A 16,600-nucleotide genomic window follows, 5' to 3' on the forward strand; every position below is an offset into this window, starting at 1 on the left:
GAGATACTATTAAATACCTGGATAGGTCATGGTTTTCAAATTTGACTATAGATTAGAATCACCAGGTAAATTTCAAAAAACTACTGGAGCTAATACCCTCAAGTTTGTGAATCAGTATTCCAAAATAGAGTACTGTCTGGATGTCCTAGTATGTACCTTTGTAGAAAACACTGAATGAGGGTAGAAAGTTAACTAAAATATAATTTTAAAGGGCGGGGGGAGAACATTCAGTTGGGAAATTCATAGAAAACTAACAGAATTGTGATGGTATTTTATACTATGAATAATTTTCAAATGCAGCAGCAATTATCTCTCCTTATATAAAAATTATGTAAGTAGGCTATTGCAATAAAAAATAAGACCCCAACAACACTGGTAGAGTAGTAATAGGCAAGTGTCTCTCCAAAGAATAACCAGAACCAACTATAACTCACATGTAAATCTTAGTAGCTCATCATCAGTGTGGATGGAATGACATTTATTTTTTTTTTCTCCTGATGTGGTTGATTGAGAGCAGAGAGAGGGTGGGCAGCTGTGGCCAATTTGTCCAAGGAGCAAAGTGTGAGAGGTCATCAACTCTGGTGTGCACAAACTAGCACAGGTGACTTTTAGAGTGAATATAAAATACTCGCCTGCTTGCTGACTGAGACCTGGGATAGAAGGATGAGTCCTAGCGGGTCGAACTGGTGATAATGGGAGTGATAATTTCTTTTTCTTGGATAACAAAACTTTCTGAGACTGGGAAAATGTAGCTATCCACATAAATACAGTGGTAGGGATCTTAAAAATAGACTGGTGGATTTGAGCTTTGTCAGGTCATTGAGAAAGAAGCAGTGACATGCATTTCCCTTGCCTATGTGTGCCACCGCCCTATGCTAAGACTGTGAATTCTGTTACCTAGTGGACTCCTCACTTTCTAACACTGCCATGGACTACTAAGATAAATAAGGATGAATTCATAACTACGCCACAGCATCATCTACCAGGGGAAAAATGACCAGTAACAGCAGGAAAAAACCCAGTGCAGGGGATAGAGAATTGAGTAGCTGAAAAAGAAAGACAAATCAACAAATACCAAGCATTATGACACAGAATTGGAAGAGCTAACAGAAAAAAAATATTTAGACGAACAAGCATGAAGAAACTCAATATAGTTCTAGATTCTCCATTAACCACAGAAACAATATCAGAAAAAAAATGTCCAGGCCCAGAAAGAAATCTTTATCAAAGAAATTGAAGCTATTAAAAAAAATTCCAAGTAGAACTGATAGAAATGTAAAATAAAATTCAAGAACTCAAGAAACGATGGAATGCTCTTACTAAGTTTGATCTTGTAGCACAAACAAAATAGAAGACAACTTAAGCAAAAATGGAGAGGTAAGATTTAAAAAAAATGACACTCTGTGTGAAATGTCAGAGTCCATTAGTAGAAGGAACACAAGGATAATAATTAACACAGAGACTGAAGAAAGAGAGAAGGGAATAGAGACACTATTCAGATAAATGATAACTGAGATTTCCCTAAACTTAAGAAAAGTGCTAAGTATCATGTTCCCTGACTTTGTACTTGAAAGAAATAGTAATACAAATAGTATGATATTAGATAAAAACAGAAATACAGACAAGTGAAATGATATCAAAAGGCTAGAAATAAACCCACACATATATTGACAATTTATGACAAAGGTACCTTGATTATTTGATGGGTAGAGAAAAGCCTCTTCAAAAAAACTGCATTGAGAAATTTGGACAGACATGCAAAAAAAGTAAAAACAGATCATTGTTTAACTCTATACACAAAAATAAATTTCAAATGTATTAAAAACTTGGACATAAGGCCTGAAACTGAAAAATGCATAGAAGAAACTATAGGTGATACATTCCTGGACATCAAACTCAGAAATGTATTTTGGCACTCAACTCTAATGGCAAGGAAATTAAAAGCAAAAAATAAAGAAACGGGAGTATATAAAACTTAAAATATTTTGTTATATTATTGAACCCTCCACAAAAAACAGTAGTATCTAAAAAGTATGATGATTTCTCATCATATATCCAATGAGGGTTTAATTTCTAAAATATGTAAAGAACTCATAAAATTCAACAACAAAAACCAAAAAAACAAATCTCAGTCAAAAAATGGGCAAATGTTTAAATAGACACTTCTCCAAAGAAGACATTCAGATGGCCCATAAGTATATGAAAATTTATCAATATTACTTATGACAAAGAAAATACAAATCAAAGCCACAATGACATGTCACCTCTCACCTATAATAACAGAATATATCGAAAAGTCTGAAAGCAACAAATATTGTTCAGGATATGGGGAAAATGGAACACTCATTCACTGTTGGTAGGAATATAAGTTAGTACAGCCTCTATGGAAATGATATAGAGATTCCTTAAAAAGCTAAAAATGGAAATACCATATGATCCAGTAATACCATTTCTAGGTATTTATTCAAAGACTATGAAAACACTATTACAAAAAGATTTTATATGTCTTTACTCATTGCAGAATTATTTACAAAAGCCAAGACAGAATCATCCTACATGCTGATTGACAGATGTCTGCATAAAGAAACTGTGATATATGTACTCAAGGGAATACTACTCAGTTAATCAAAAGGATTAAATTCTGCCCTTCATGACAATATGGTTGGAACATGAGGTGATTATGCTAAGTAAAGTAAGTCAGAAATTGAAAGACAATCTGATAATTTCACTCATTTGTGAAATATAAATGACCAAAGAAAACAAGCCAGCAAAACACAGTAAAAACAACTCTTAGATGCTGAAAAATATGGTGGTGATCATAGGGGAGTGAAAAGTAATAAGGTAGTATCCTGAAACTTTGGTGGCAGTGCAGCACATTCACATGTTGAGGTGTGAAACTGTACCCCCCTGAAAACACATCAATTTGTAAATGAATGGTTAATCTATACATTTGATTTTAATAAAACTATAAAAGTAGAATGAAAGGTGCAAGGAATTGTAGGAATAAGGAATTGGAAATATAGCTGACAGCAAAAAATATTTTATAAAGTGAATTATATCATGAAACTCTTTGTTCCAAACAATGGTACAAAGTTGATTCAACATAAATTTACATCTGCCAGATTAAAATGAGACCACTGTATGTTCTAGGGAATTTGGACAAATACAAAACATTTTATTCAGCACATCCTCACAAATGCTCTAGAATAAATGAGATCTGGTAAAAAACAAAAACAAAAACAAAAAAACCTGTCTATTTACCTATCTATCAACCTAGATGACTATCAATATAAGAGTGAAGGAGAGGCCTTTGACAAAAACTTCTGATTCTATTAACAGCACCAGAGACTAATGAACACTTGTTACCTCATTCTGTTCTTTTAGATATCATCCTGCAGTGTTGAGGGGCTTGCCACTATTTATAGAATCTGAAGTTCAGTTCCCTCTGCCTTTAGGAGGTTTAATAAGTCCCCATTTTGTGGAAAAAGATAGGTTTATTTTCAATGTATTGAACTAGAGTGTTTGATGCTGCTTTTTTCCAGCCTGCTCACAGCTATGTCACCTTATTTGAAGTCATACTTTAGTGTTCCCTAGATGTGTTCTGTTCTGCAGTTTTCACTCATAGTTGATTCTCTTCAATTTCACTTATCAAACCTTGATAAAAAAAAAGATGTTCAGCTATCTTTTATCTCTTGCACATGTCCATTCCAAAGGAATGACATTGAGGTGAATATGATGTCAATACTAACAGAATGTTTTGTACCCCAGGTGTTTGCAAATAGCCAATATCCTTTACTTTGTCTGAGAGGAGGCAAGATGCAAAATCATGTAGAGACAAGAATCATTTTAGACCTGAAGTGTCCCTAGGGATTTTCTCTTAGAGCTCCTCATTTTACCATAAGAATTATAAATATTCAAGACTTTACAGGATTTTTTTCAAGTACATCGTTAGTAACATAACTGACACTAGATTTTAAGTGCTGTGCCAATATCCCATTCCAGTACCACATTATTGTTATACTATATTATTTCCCTCCTGGCAAATGAGGATAAGAGACTATGAGAGAAAGTTGTTCTAGTAAAATGTCCTTTCTTATCAAGCATTAAAACCTATTAGTGAGGGTAATGTCCAAACACCAGTATTCAATAATAGCTTGAAGTTTTCAAGAGAACTTCCTACACATAAGAATGTGTGGCAGATTGACTGACAGGGTTATTACAGAGCTGAGACATCCCTAACAAGAACTAGATTTAAATAGAGTATATGGCAATTATGATGTGTCAGTGGCTAATGAGGCATTCTCTATTCTAAAGAAGAATCAATTCTAGGAGTCTTTAGAAACACTGATAAAACTGTATGTTCACACCAAAATCTGATACAACTCGTTCTGAACTTGGCATGATTAAACTAGTAAAATATCTCTTTTACCACATGTATAGATTTTTCAGTGAAATATCAATTTGATTAGGTCTCATGAATAAATCTGTGCACTAACAAAGAAAATTAGTCTTATCTGATCTGCAGTCTGTCCTATGTAATTTTATGGCATACAAAAGGGTTCAAAAATACTGTCACTAGTCTGTCTATCTGACTTCAAGGAAAGATGGTGGCAATGGCACCAATATGATTAAATTAGCATATAATTCTGCTGTCAGTATACCAGTATACGTGCATTTGTCCCAACAGTGTGGGTCTAATAGAGCTACCATGTTTTCCAAAGCCGTCTATAAATTTGCAACTTATATTCAATTCTCAGCTGTTATCAGTCTTGTATCCACATCAATCCAATGAAATTTCTCTCAATCATGTCACCATATCCTTCTGGCTTTCAAATTCAAGCATTACATTATATTCAGTCTCTCTGTAATGTTTTTAACATTTTCTTACTGAATTTTTTTTTCCTTCCTTGACTTCTAAAAAACTCTTGATAGTTTTATTACTGCCATAATCACTTTTTTTTTAAAAGACAGTCTGACTTTTTTTTTTTTAAGATTTATTTATTTTATTTATACAAGCACTGGGTACAGTCAGAAGCGCAGGAGGGTGAGAGAATTCACCAGAGCCAGAGCCTGGAGCAGAGCAGGCAGAAGGACCTAAGCACACTGCTGAGGGGAGCAGCGGGCGGCAGGAGAGGTCTGCTCGCCATGTGGGACCCTCCTCTGGTGGCCGGGGAGCAGCCGGGGATCGAACCGGTGCTGCAGAGGCTGCGGGCAGCTTCACAACTCAGTGCTAAACCGCTGCGCCACTGGGGTGGCCCATAATCACTTTATAACTTCCTGGATCCTTTTCCTTCATCTATCATTTACATCCTGATGTTCCCAGAAGACCATAGTTATACTATTTTTCTTTAGTCCCCTTTAATTAGACTCCTTAGTTTATTAGTCATTTGCACAACTATGGGTTTGCATATTTAAGATTATTTCCATGTAGTGTAAATATAAGCCAATCAACTATTTCTGTATGTCTATTAATATACCTACCTATATATCTACCTAATATATATTGACAGAGACTTCTTTTGCAGAGATTTTTCCTAAAATAAACACTTTAATCTCCTCTCCTGTCACCTATATTCCCCATCATAAAGAATATTATTTATTCAGTTCCCAAGCCAAAGATCTAGAAACTATCTTGAATGTCTTTTTATCCTCCACCTTGCATTCAATGGATCAAGTGGCTAATCAAAGTATTTTTTATTCTCAATCGTGGAAATAGTTTGCATACATTCTTTGCACTTCACATTTATTGCTACTACCTTATTTCAAGTACTAACTATCACTAACTTAGTTTTCAAAATATTTTTATTTATTTTTCCCCTCCACCAAACCACCCACATCCATACGCCATCTGCCTCTCCCCAGCCTTTCCATTGTCCCCCTGATAACAATTATCTTATTTTTGCAAAGTTCAAATTTTCCTTTCTTCTATTGTTTGTGTCTAATTGTTCTGTGGTATTTATATTCCACAGATGAGTAAGACCATCTGAAATCTGTCTTTTACTTTTTGACTGATTTCACTCAACATAATCACCTCAAAATCTATCCAGTTTGTCCCAAATGCCACCATTTCATTATTCTTCCATTGAATATATGCTCCACAGTTTCTGTAACCATTCATCTATTGGAGGACACTGGAGTTGGTTCCATAATTTGGCAATTGTAGACATGGGTGTAAATAGATTTCATATTAGATTTGTCATATTACTTGGATAAATACCTCACAGTGGTATTGCTGGGTGAAATGGAATTTCCATTTTTATTTTCTTGAGAAATGTCCATGCCATTTTCAACAGGTACTGCACCAGCTTGCATTCCCATCAACAATGAATGAGAGTTCCTTTTCACCACAACCCTGACATTTGTTAATTTAATTCCCTTTTATATAAGCCACTCTCACAGGGGTGAGGTGGTATCTCAGTATGGTTTTGATTTTGCATTTCTCTTATAATTAATGATGTTGAACATTTTTCAAATATCTAATGCTATCTGACTATCTTCTTTAAAGAAGTGTCTATAGAGATAAGTTGCCCATTTTTTAAATTGGGTTGTCTTTTTATTTGCTCTTGGATTGTGAAAGTAATTTATAAATTTTGGAGATTACCCTTTGTCATATGTATGATATGCAAATAATTTTTCCATTGTGTAGGTTTCTTTTCTTTTTTTGCGATGGTTTCTTTTGAGATACAAATACATTTAAGTTTGATATAGTCCAACCTGGTTTTTTTTGTTTTTGTTTCCCTTGCTATTTGAGTTGTATTCCTAAATATATCTTTGTGGTAGTGTCAATAGATATCCTATAGTGTATCCTCAATATGTTCTTTTAAGTGCTGCACGGTTTTTGTTCTTGTGTTCAAATCTTTAATCCATTTTGAATGAATTTTCTTGTATGGTGTTAAACATGGGTCTTGCTTTATTATTATTTTTTGGCGGGGGGGCATGTGGCTATTTATGTTTCCCAGCACCATTTATTTAAAAAGGCTATCTTTCCTCCAGAGTGGGGCCATAATTCCTTTGTTGAAAATAGACTGTCAATATTTATATGAATTTATCACCAGGCTTTCTATTCTGTTCCATTGGTCTGGGTTTCTGTTTTTGTTCCAGTACCATACTGTTTTAAATTCTGTTGCTGGAAAATACTGTCTAAAATAAGGAAGTGTGATGTTTCCAATGTTTTCTTTTTTCTCAAGATTATTTTAGCTATTTGGGGACTTTCATGGTTCCATATAAATTTGATAATTGTTCTATTTACCCAGTAAAAGTCATTAGTATTTTCTTTAAATCTGTAAATTGCTTTGGCTAACATGGCCAGTTTAAATATATTAATTTTTTCTTAACTATGAGCATGGGATATCTTTCCATTTCTTTGTGACTTCTTTTGTTTCCTTTCGTAGAGTTTTATAGTTTTCATTGTACAGGCCCTTCACGTCTTGTGTAAAGTTTATTCCCAGGTATTCCATTCTTTTTGGCATAATTATAAATGGAACTATATTCCTTATTTCCCTTTGGCCTGATACACTGTTCACTACAAAAATGCCACTGACTGTATTCATTTATTCTTTTTTAAAAAAAGATTTATTTATTTCTGATTACAAGAACTGGGGTACAGGCCAGAGGTGTGGGAGGTGAGATGATTCACCAGAGACAGAGTGGGGAGCAGAACAAACAGATAAGACCAAAGTACACTGCTGAGGGGAGCAGCGGGCAAGTCAGGAGAGGTGTGCTGCACCATGTGGATAGCTGCCTGGCTGGGGATTGAACTCTCACTGCAGAGGTTGCAGACAGCTTCACAGTGCTGCACTCAACCCCTTGCATCACCATGGAGGCCACTGTATTCATTTACTCTTTCTAAATCTATTTTATTTATTCATTTATTCTTTCTAAATTTTTATTTGTAGAATCTTTTGGTTTTCCCAAGTATATTAGCATGTCATCTGTGAATAGTGACAGTTTCATTTTTTTCTTTTTCAAATTAGGTTATTTTATGTCTTTTTCTTGCCCACTTGCTTCAGCTAAGATTTTTAGGAGCATGTTGAATAACTGTGGTGATGATGGTGGGCATGCCTCTCTTGTTCCTGACCTTAGTGGAAATTCTTTCAGTTTTCACCATTAAGTATTATATTGACGGGGCCTCCCCTGGCGGTGCAGCGGTTGAGCGCTGAGCTGTGAAGCTGCCCGCAGTCTCTGCAGCCCAGTTTGATCCCCGACCGCCAGGCGAGGGTCCTACATGGCGCAACAGACCTCTCCTGCCGCGCATTTCGTCAGTCTGCCTGTTCTGTTCCCCGCTCTGGTGAATTCTCTCACCCTCCTGCACTTCTGACTGTACCCAGTGCTTGTATAAATAAATAAATAAATAAATCTTAAAAAAATGTTTTTTTAAAAAAAGTATTATATTGTGGGCGGGTTTGTCACATACAGCTTTATTTGTATAGTTCCCTTTTATTCCCGATTTTGTAGAGTGTTTATCATAAATAGATGATGGATCTTGCCTAACGGTTTTTCAGCATCTATTGAAACGATCATGTGGCTTTTTGTTGACCTGATGGATGGCATTGTTTATGTATGTTGAAACAGCCTTGCATCCCTGGGATGAAGCTTACTTAATCATGGTGGATGATTCTCCATAAGTGGCTATATTTGGTTTGCTAGGATTTTGTTGAGAATTTTTGCATCCATGTTCGTCAGAGATAATGGTCTGCAATTGTCGTTTTCATACTATATTTATTTGGTTTGGGGACCAGGATAATGTTGTCTTCACAGAATGTATTGGAAAGATACCTCTCTCTCTTTTTTTTTTTTTTAAGAATTTGAGTAGGATATGTAATAGATCTTTTTTTATAGGTCTGATATGTAATAGATCTTTTTTTATAGGTCTGGGCTTTTGTTCTTGGGGAAGGATTTATTACTCTTTCAATTTCAGTTCTTGTAATTTGACTATTTAAGCTGTCCATTTCTTTTAGATTGTCCAGTATGTTTGCATAAAGACTTATAATAGGTTCTTATTATTTTGTGTATTTCTGCAGTATCTATTTTGATTTTATTTCTAATTTTATTAATTTGGGTTTTCTTGCTTCTTTTTTTCATAAGCACAGCTAATGGCTTGGTTTGTTTATTTTTTTCAAAAATCAATTCTTAGTTTCAATGAATTTTAGTACTGACTTTTATTTTCTATTTCCTTTTTTTCTGTTCTAGTTTTTATTATCCTTGACTTGGTTTTTGAGTGTTTTTGTTGTTCTTTTCTAGTTTTCTCAACTGAAGAATTAATGTTAAATTTAGATTTTTTTAAGTGAGCCTGTATTATTACTATGAATTTTTTTTTAAAAAGATTTATTTATTTATGCATACACAAACTGGGGTACAGGCCAGAGGTGTGTGGGATGAGAGGATCCACCAGAGACAGAGCAGGGAACAGAACAGGCAGATCAATGGAAACACACTGCTGAGGAGAGCAGCCGGTGAGGTCTGATGCGCTATATGGGTCGCTCCTTGTAGTTTCCTCAATTTTCCTTTGTCTTGATGCTCTTTCCTCTGTGCAATTTGTTCATTTGAGTTTTCCACAGCTGAAATTATTTCTTCTGCCATTTTAATTCTATTAAAAGCACTAAGTTTCTATGTACTTCATTCAGAATATCTCTGTGAGCTTTTTATGTATTTAATATCTTTATTTAATAATTATCTTTGTTCTTGTATCTCCTTTCTGAGACCTTGCATCTGCTTATCTGCCTTTGACTGGCCTTCCAGTATCTCATTTAACATTTTAAATTTTATTGTTTTCAAATTGTTGTCAGATAGTTTATCTATTTCTGTCTTCTATATATTTGTCCAGGACTTCTACCCTCATTTTTTCATTTCCATGCTGTGTTGAGATGTTCCTTGGTTCCTAGGCATGTATATTTGCCTTATTTATAGGTATTTATGTGTGTGTATGTATTTATATGTATTTATGTATGTGGTTGGGGCACTGGGGATTTATCTTTGCTGTCTCCTTAGTTTACCTTGATGTGAGTTGGGGCATTGGGGATTTATCTTTGCTGTCTCCTTAGTTTACCTTGATGTGAGTGGAGGTAGGAGAGGGGTTTAGAGCTTTAATTATTGATTTAGGCTTGAGGAGTTATACGAGTCACCTCTACCTCTTGTTTTGTTCCACAGTAAGCTGTATTCACTGTCTTCACTTCCCTCTAAGACCTCAAAACTTACAATCTGGGAATAATTTGCAACTGACTCATAGGCGGGGTGGGTGGGGGTGGGTGGGGGGTGTGTGTGTGTGTGTGTTTAGCAGGCACATGTGGGCCCACTTAACATGACTGATGCCAGATCCACGAAATGACTGCCGCTACACTGCCCTTGCCTTTGCTGCTTTTTCACAGCTGGGAAGGATTTGTGAGTAGATGCTAAATTCCTTCTTTCTACTGTTGGGCCTTTTATTGAGAGTGGGCTATCTTGGCCTGACTTTTCTTTGATCTCTTTCAGGAAGGGGCAAGGAGGGAACTTTTATTTTATTTATTTATTTGTTTGTTTGTTTGTTTATTTATTTAAGATTCACTTGTTTAGGGCCTCCCCAGTGGCGCAGCAGTTGAGCGCTGGGTTGCGAAGCTGCCCGCAGCCTCTGCAACTCTGGTTCCATCCCCGGCTGCTGGCGAGGGTCCCACATGGTGCAGCACACCACTCCTGCCGCCCGCTGCTCCCCTCAGCAGTGTATCATCAGTCTGCCTACTCTGCTCTCCCCTCTGACTCTGGTGAATTCTCAAACCCTTCCGCGCTTCTGACTGTACCCAGTGCTTGTATAAATAAATAAATGAAAAAAAAAATTCACTTATTTATACAAGGCTGGATGCCTGAGAGGGTGAGAATATTCACCAGAGACAGAGCGGGAAACAGAACAGGCAGACTGACGAAATACACTGCTGAGGGGAGCAGTGGGCAAGACAAGAGAGGTCTGCTGTGCCATGTGGGATTCTTGCTGGCTGGCCGGAATCGAACCCACGCTGCAGAGGCTACAGACAGCCTCACAGTGCGGCGCTCAACCTCCTACGCCACCAGGGAGGCCTGGAAGGAACTTTTAGTGGGCATGCTGCCCCAATTGTAGGGCTCCTAATTTCCCAGTACAGAGTCTGCTGAGCTCTCACTGCCCCAGGTTGGGTCCCAGCTCACATTTCTTTCAGGAAAATTCCTCCAAGTAAATCTGCAATGTCCTTTGTTACTTCTACATGGCTTGGGAATTCAACCCAAGCCTAGACATGTTTCCCCTTGCATCCTCCTATTCTTTTTTCTCAGTGGACACTAACCTTAGTTCTTGAATTCCCTGGGGAAGTCCTGGGGCACTATAACTGCTTCAAGGCATTTATATTTTTTTCTAGGAGCATGTTTTCATCTTTTCTGTAGTTGTTTTCAAGGGAGAGGATAATTCCAATCTCTTTATTTCAACATGTTGTGGGTGGAGTTCTTCCTCACTTAGATTTTAAAATAGCCACTTGCCTATTTTGTTTTCAAGATTTGTTCTTTCAAGTTGTTTTTCTCCATTACTTTCAACATTAGTTTTCATTTTATGAGACAAAGTCGGGGAGATGTCCAGGCAAAAATCCCACTTTCATTATATACTCATTAGGTGACCTTAAGAAATCATTTACATCCTCTTAACCTTTCTTTCCTCATTCCCTGCAAATGGGAATACAGCTATTAAGTATTCACTGCTTTTTTGAAAGTTCCATTTACAACACTTTACTTTTACAAAAGACCTACATTAATACCTGTTTTTGTTAAGTGAAAGAAAACCAAAGAGGATTTTCATTTTTATGACAAAGGCAAAAAAAGCAGTTTGTTTTGAAGCATCCATAATAGAGTCAGCTCTTACCTTGAGCATCAAGAGTGTTGCCACCATTCTCCATCCCTAAAATTACTTTATATGACTTCACCTGTGTCACATCATTCTTGATTTTACTCTATGTTATGGTCAGTATAGGTTTTATGTGTTACAAAGCATGATTTAATAGGTTATTTTGGGGGTCTTGGAAAATCTTTCCATATAAAATGTTAATTGTTTCATTAATTTATATAATGTTGACCGAGGAAAGATTGCATGGAAATGTTTTACTTTTGGATAGCAGGGGAAACCTATAATTGTATCTACTGAAATTACTGACAAATATGCTCCTTGACTTTTAGATATAGAAAGGAACTTGGGGATCATCTAATTTTCACCTTAAATCCATAAAAGAAAAGAGTAAAATACTCTTTGCTTGCTCAAGCTCACAGAATGATTGAATATAAAAATGGAAACACATTGATTAACTCCTAACTTTAATTCAATATTCTTTCAATGCATGTGTAGGGTAAGTGAAAAAGCATCTGGCTTTTCTGCCCTCCCACCATTAGAATTGATGATAGATCCCTGAGGTCCTGAATGCATGCCTGATGGCGGGCACCTGGAATAGGGTGTGGGCCTAGGTAGATGGGATTCACCTGGGCTAAGGCAGGGCTTATAAGGGAAGCATTATGGGGACACCAGGAGAACCACGAGAGGAGCAGGGAGCAGAGAAGCAGAAACCACCAGAGAACGCCGGAGAGCCCAGCCAGAGTGAAGATTTGCTGCGGCTTGGAGGCTGGTAGCCTCCCACCAGTCTCCTAGCCTCCTGGCACCCCTTGCCAGCTGTGTACCTGGTAAATCCCAGTAAAAGCCTGAAAGGCCACTGAGGGTTCAGGACTCTCTCCTCTTTACCCCCTCTGCTCGAGTCATAGAGATCCTGCCATGTGTCCTCCTGCCACTACAGCACTAACCGACTTATAAATTGTATATTTGTGGGCCTCCCTGGTGCCGCAGGTGGTTGAGCCCTGCACTGTGAAGTTGTCTGAAGCCTCTGCAGTGCAGGTTTCATCCAGGCCGGCCGGCAGGATTCCCACATGGTGCAGCAGACCTCTCCTGTCTCACCGGCTGCTCCCCTCAGCAGTGTATTTCAGTCAGTCTGCCTGTTCTGTACCCCACTCTGTCTCTGGTGAATCCTCTCACCCTCCTGTGCATCTGGCCTATACCCTGGTTCTTGTATAAACAAACCTGTAAAAAATAAATAAATTATACCATTCACATTGCATTATGACATTAAAGCATATTGAAGATGATTTCTCAATACTCCATGATGAAACTTTATAAAAATTATTGAACAATATATATAATAAAATTATTTGAAATATTCACATTCAACTAATAGCTGCATCTTAGTTTATAAACTTTTGTCTCAATATTATGTTTAGCTTTTGCACTATGGATTTGCACTATGGATTTGAGAATGTCACATGTATCTTTTGCCCAGTGTACAACGACTTCTGCCTAATGAGTGAAGCATGCCTGAGGCTTGCAGAAAGAGGATCTAGGAATGCATCACCCTGTATCATCCTGCCACTGGCTTGCTTGAAGTAAGATGAATTTTCTCCCTATATTCCCAAGGTAAGAATAAACAAGGTCTGTTGACAATGAGCCATGTTCAATGCTGATTACTAAGGATAATCAACATGTTGAAATCAACTTTAATTTACTTACAAATGGACAAACAATAAAACCTGCTACCAGTGAGGAATATGTTTAGGGAAATGAAGATATGATAAATAATTCACTTGAAGTTATTACTGAATCTATCCTCGTCATCATTATGTTTCTTATGATGAAACCTCCTCAGTTCCTGATATACATGGAATTCTTAGAGTATTTCTTTAAGGATATAATATTTGTTTTCATAAACCCAGAGTAGAAATATAACTTTGAAGATCAGAATTAGAAAAAAAGTTAAAATCCTTCATCCTTCTCTATTGTCATCATCACTATCACATCATCAACATTGTCATCAAAGGTACCATTTATATGTACAGAAATACAGGAGTATAACATTATAGTTTGTGCCTTACTCTGTGTTAGGTACTTTATATGCATTTATATAAATAACCTTTTAATGTAGGTGGAATATGTATCTCCATTTTTAAATTAAAAAAAGAAAAAAAAAAGAAAGCTAAGATGAAGCTTAGGAATGATGGCTTAATTGCCTGTATCTTTCCCTGTTTTGATTTCCAAATATTAAAGTGTTTGTAACAGACAACATTTAGAGTAAATTTATCTGAAAAAATAATTTTTCACTTTAGAGCAAAATTGAAAACTTATAAATTAAAAAAAAGAAAATGCAGATGGAGATGGTTAAATAAAATATGGTACTTATTTTTTTTTTAAGTCATGAGCTCTATGTATGTGTTGCTGTAAGCCTTCAACACTCCAGCAGACATGGGCAAGTCTGCCAGTAGCTTTTATTTCCATTTGTGCAGAACTTCAAGACAGACAGAGTTGAGAAAAGGGCCTTTTCTGGTTTTACCTTCTAGATACTCAGGAAAAATGGCAAAGCTATTTAAAGCTCTTTATGTACATCTAATTCTTCAATTTTTCCATTCAAATGCTTTGGACATCTTGTTTGCACCAACTATTACCACTTCCTCAGGGGGCTTTGATGTTAAACAATTATAGCTTTTGTTTCTGACAAATGTCTCAGGGGGAAAAAAAAAACTGCTCACAATGCTTGAACACTGAGTAAGATCAAAAAAGCCAAGCCCTGTGGGTGGGTTTCCAGGGAATTGCCAGACAGATCAGATAATGAGAATTCTCTGGGAACAGGGCTTTTTGTGGAGCTCCATATAGAAAAATGGTAAAATGGAAATTTTCCTCATAAAAATTGAAATATCCATTATATCCAAATGGATTAAAGTCTTTCTAGCCAAAAATACTCTTGAAGCTCCATCAAAAACATATCTTGAAAATTAAAATTTAAAATCCTATAATTTAAATTATTTTTTTAATATTGATTTTGGGGAGGTTTTCAAATTAAACAAGTTCTAACTATCAACTATAGGAAAAAAAATTCTCAAATTAAAAAAGATTTAAATCAAAATATACCCTAAAAATAAAAGACAAATTACAAAGTGTGAAAATGTATTTCAATTCATATAATTGACAAAAAGATTGGTAGAAAAATGTCGGTCAAAATTGGGGGCCTCCCTGGTGGCACAAGGGGTTAAAACACAACCTATGAAGCTGTCTGCAGCCTCTGCAGCACAAGTTCCATCCCAAGCTTGCCAGGGAGCAAACACACATGGCACAGCAGACTTCTCCTGAGTCTCCTGCTGCTCCCCTCAGCAGTGTATTTCAGTATATTTGCCTGGTCTGCTCCCTCTCTGGAGAGGGTGAATCCCCTCACCTTGCCCCACATCTGGCCTGTACCCCGGCTCTTGTTTTTTTTTTTTTTTTTTTTTCAGATTTATTTATTTATACAAGAACCGGGGTACAGGCCAGATGCGAAGGAGAGTGAGAGGATTGGCCAGAGACAGAGCGGGGAACAGAACAGGCAGATTGACTGAAATACACTGCTGAGGGGAGCAGCGGGCGAGACAGGAGAGGTCTGCTGCGCCATGTGGGACCCTTGCCGGCTGGTCAGGATCGAACCCGCACTGCAAAGGCTGCAGACAGCTTCACAGTGCGGCGCTCAACCGCCTGCGCCACCAGTGGAGTCCTTGTACCCCATCTCTTATATGCATAAATAAATCTTTAAACAAAATTAAAATGTCAGTCAAAATTTATGAACAATGGACAAAATGTGAATGAATATAAATATGAAATAAAAATGTAATTCCATAAATACTATATAGAACAAAAGGGCTTTATAGATTGTTAAAAATAATTGAAATAATTTTAGAAATGCATAAAGCATAGATGAAACTAAAGAAAGAGAATGCAGTGGAATAATGAACTTGGTATTCACAATGTGATTCCTCCAATGGGGAATGGAATTATAAGGGATCAAATAGGTAGATTTAAATGTTTTTCATGGTTCAAGATTTATATGGCATAGTGGATTTAAAAGTGCTTATTATTTTCAACAAATTGATAGGCATACATAGATAAGAATACACAGATAAAAGTCATGCTCAGGTATATTCTAAGCCAAGGTTTTAATCAGTGTAATAATACTTTGCACTTGAGATCTGCAAAAGCATCAAGAAAAGTAAAATGAAAAATATAGCTTATGCTCAACTGCTTAAAATTACGGTAATCACAATTATGCTAGATATGTAATGGTTGATTTACAAAGCAATGAAAGAGAAAAAAATAGTGAAACTCCTACAAAAATCTTGAAAATATTTAGAGGATAAAAGGAACAAAACCGTTGGCAAGTAGAAAATATGAAGTAAAATAGTGGAAATGAAGCCAAGTAAAAATTATGATGTATATACAAACTATTAAAGGCTAGAAATGGGATAATAATTTGAGTAATTTAGAAAAACACACTAAAATGAAATAAAGGGGAAAAGCTGTACTGGGAAATACTAATTAGAAAAAAACTGGAGTAGTGATATTACTGTCAGACAAAATAGAAACAAAAGAAAAAAGCATTAACAGGAAAAACAAAGATATTATCTGAGGATGAATGCAATACCCCTTAAGAGTGTAAGCAATGTTATAATTGCATATTACTTAAAACCTAACCTGATAGTAAAGACTATAACCATTCTCATAACCAAAACACACTGATAGACCAAATAGATTAAAGATGGTAAAAACATTGGAAAATGTAAATAA

The 16,600-nt window shown here is 36.3% G+C and overlaps 1 protein-coding gene across 1 annotated transcript in view; it reads left to right on the top strand.

The window, feature by feature from the left end:
- Window positions 1-16,600, top strand: part of KYNU (kynureninase) — a 714,170-nt gene that overhangs the window by 10,548 nt on the left and 687,022 nt on the right. Inside the window, exons 3-4 of the mRNA XM_037521827.2 lie at window positions 2,522-2,692; window positions 13,302-13,435. The gene's annotated coding sequence lies outside the window, so the exon portion shown is untranslated. The remainder of the gene's footprint in view (window positions 1-2,521; window positions 2,693-13,301; window positions 13,436-16,600) is intronic.

This window comes from Talpa occidentalis, unplaced genomic scaffold (assembly GCF_014898055.3).
Source record: "Talpa occidentalis isolate TD23 unplaced genomic scaffold, MPIMG_talOcc4v2.1 talOcc4.3, whole genome shotgun sequence".
Classification (NCBI taxonomy): Eukaryota; Metazoa; Chordata; class Mammalia; order Eulipotyphla; family Talpidae; genus Talpa; species Talpa occidentalis.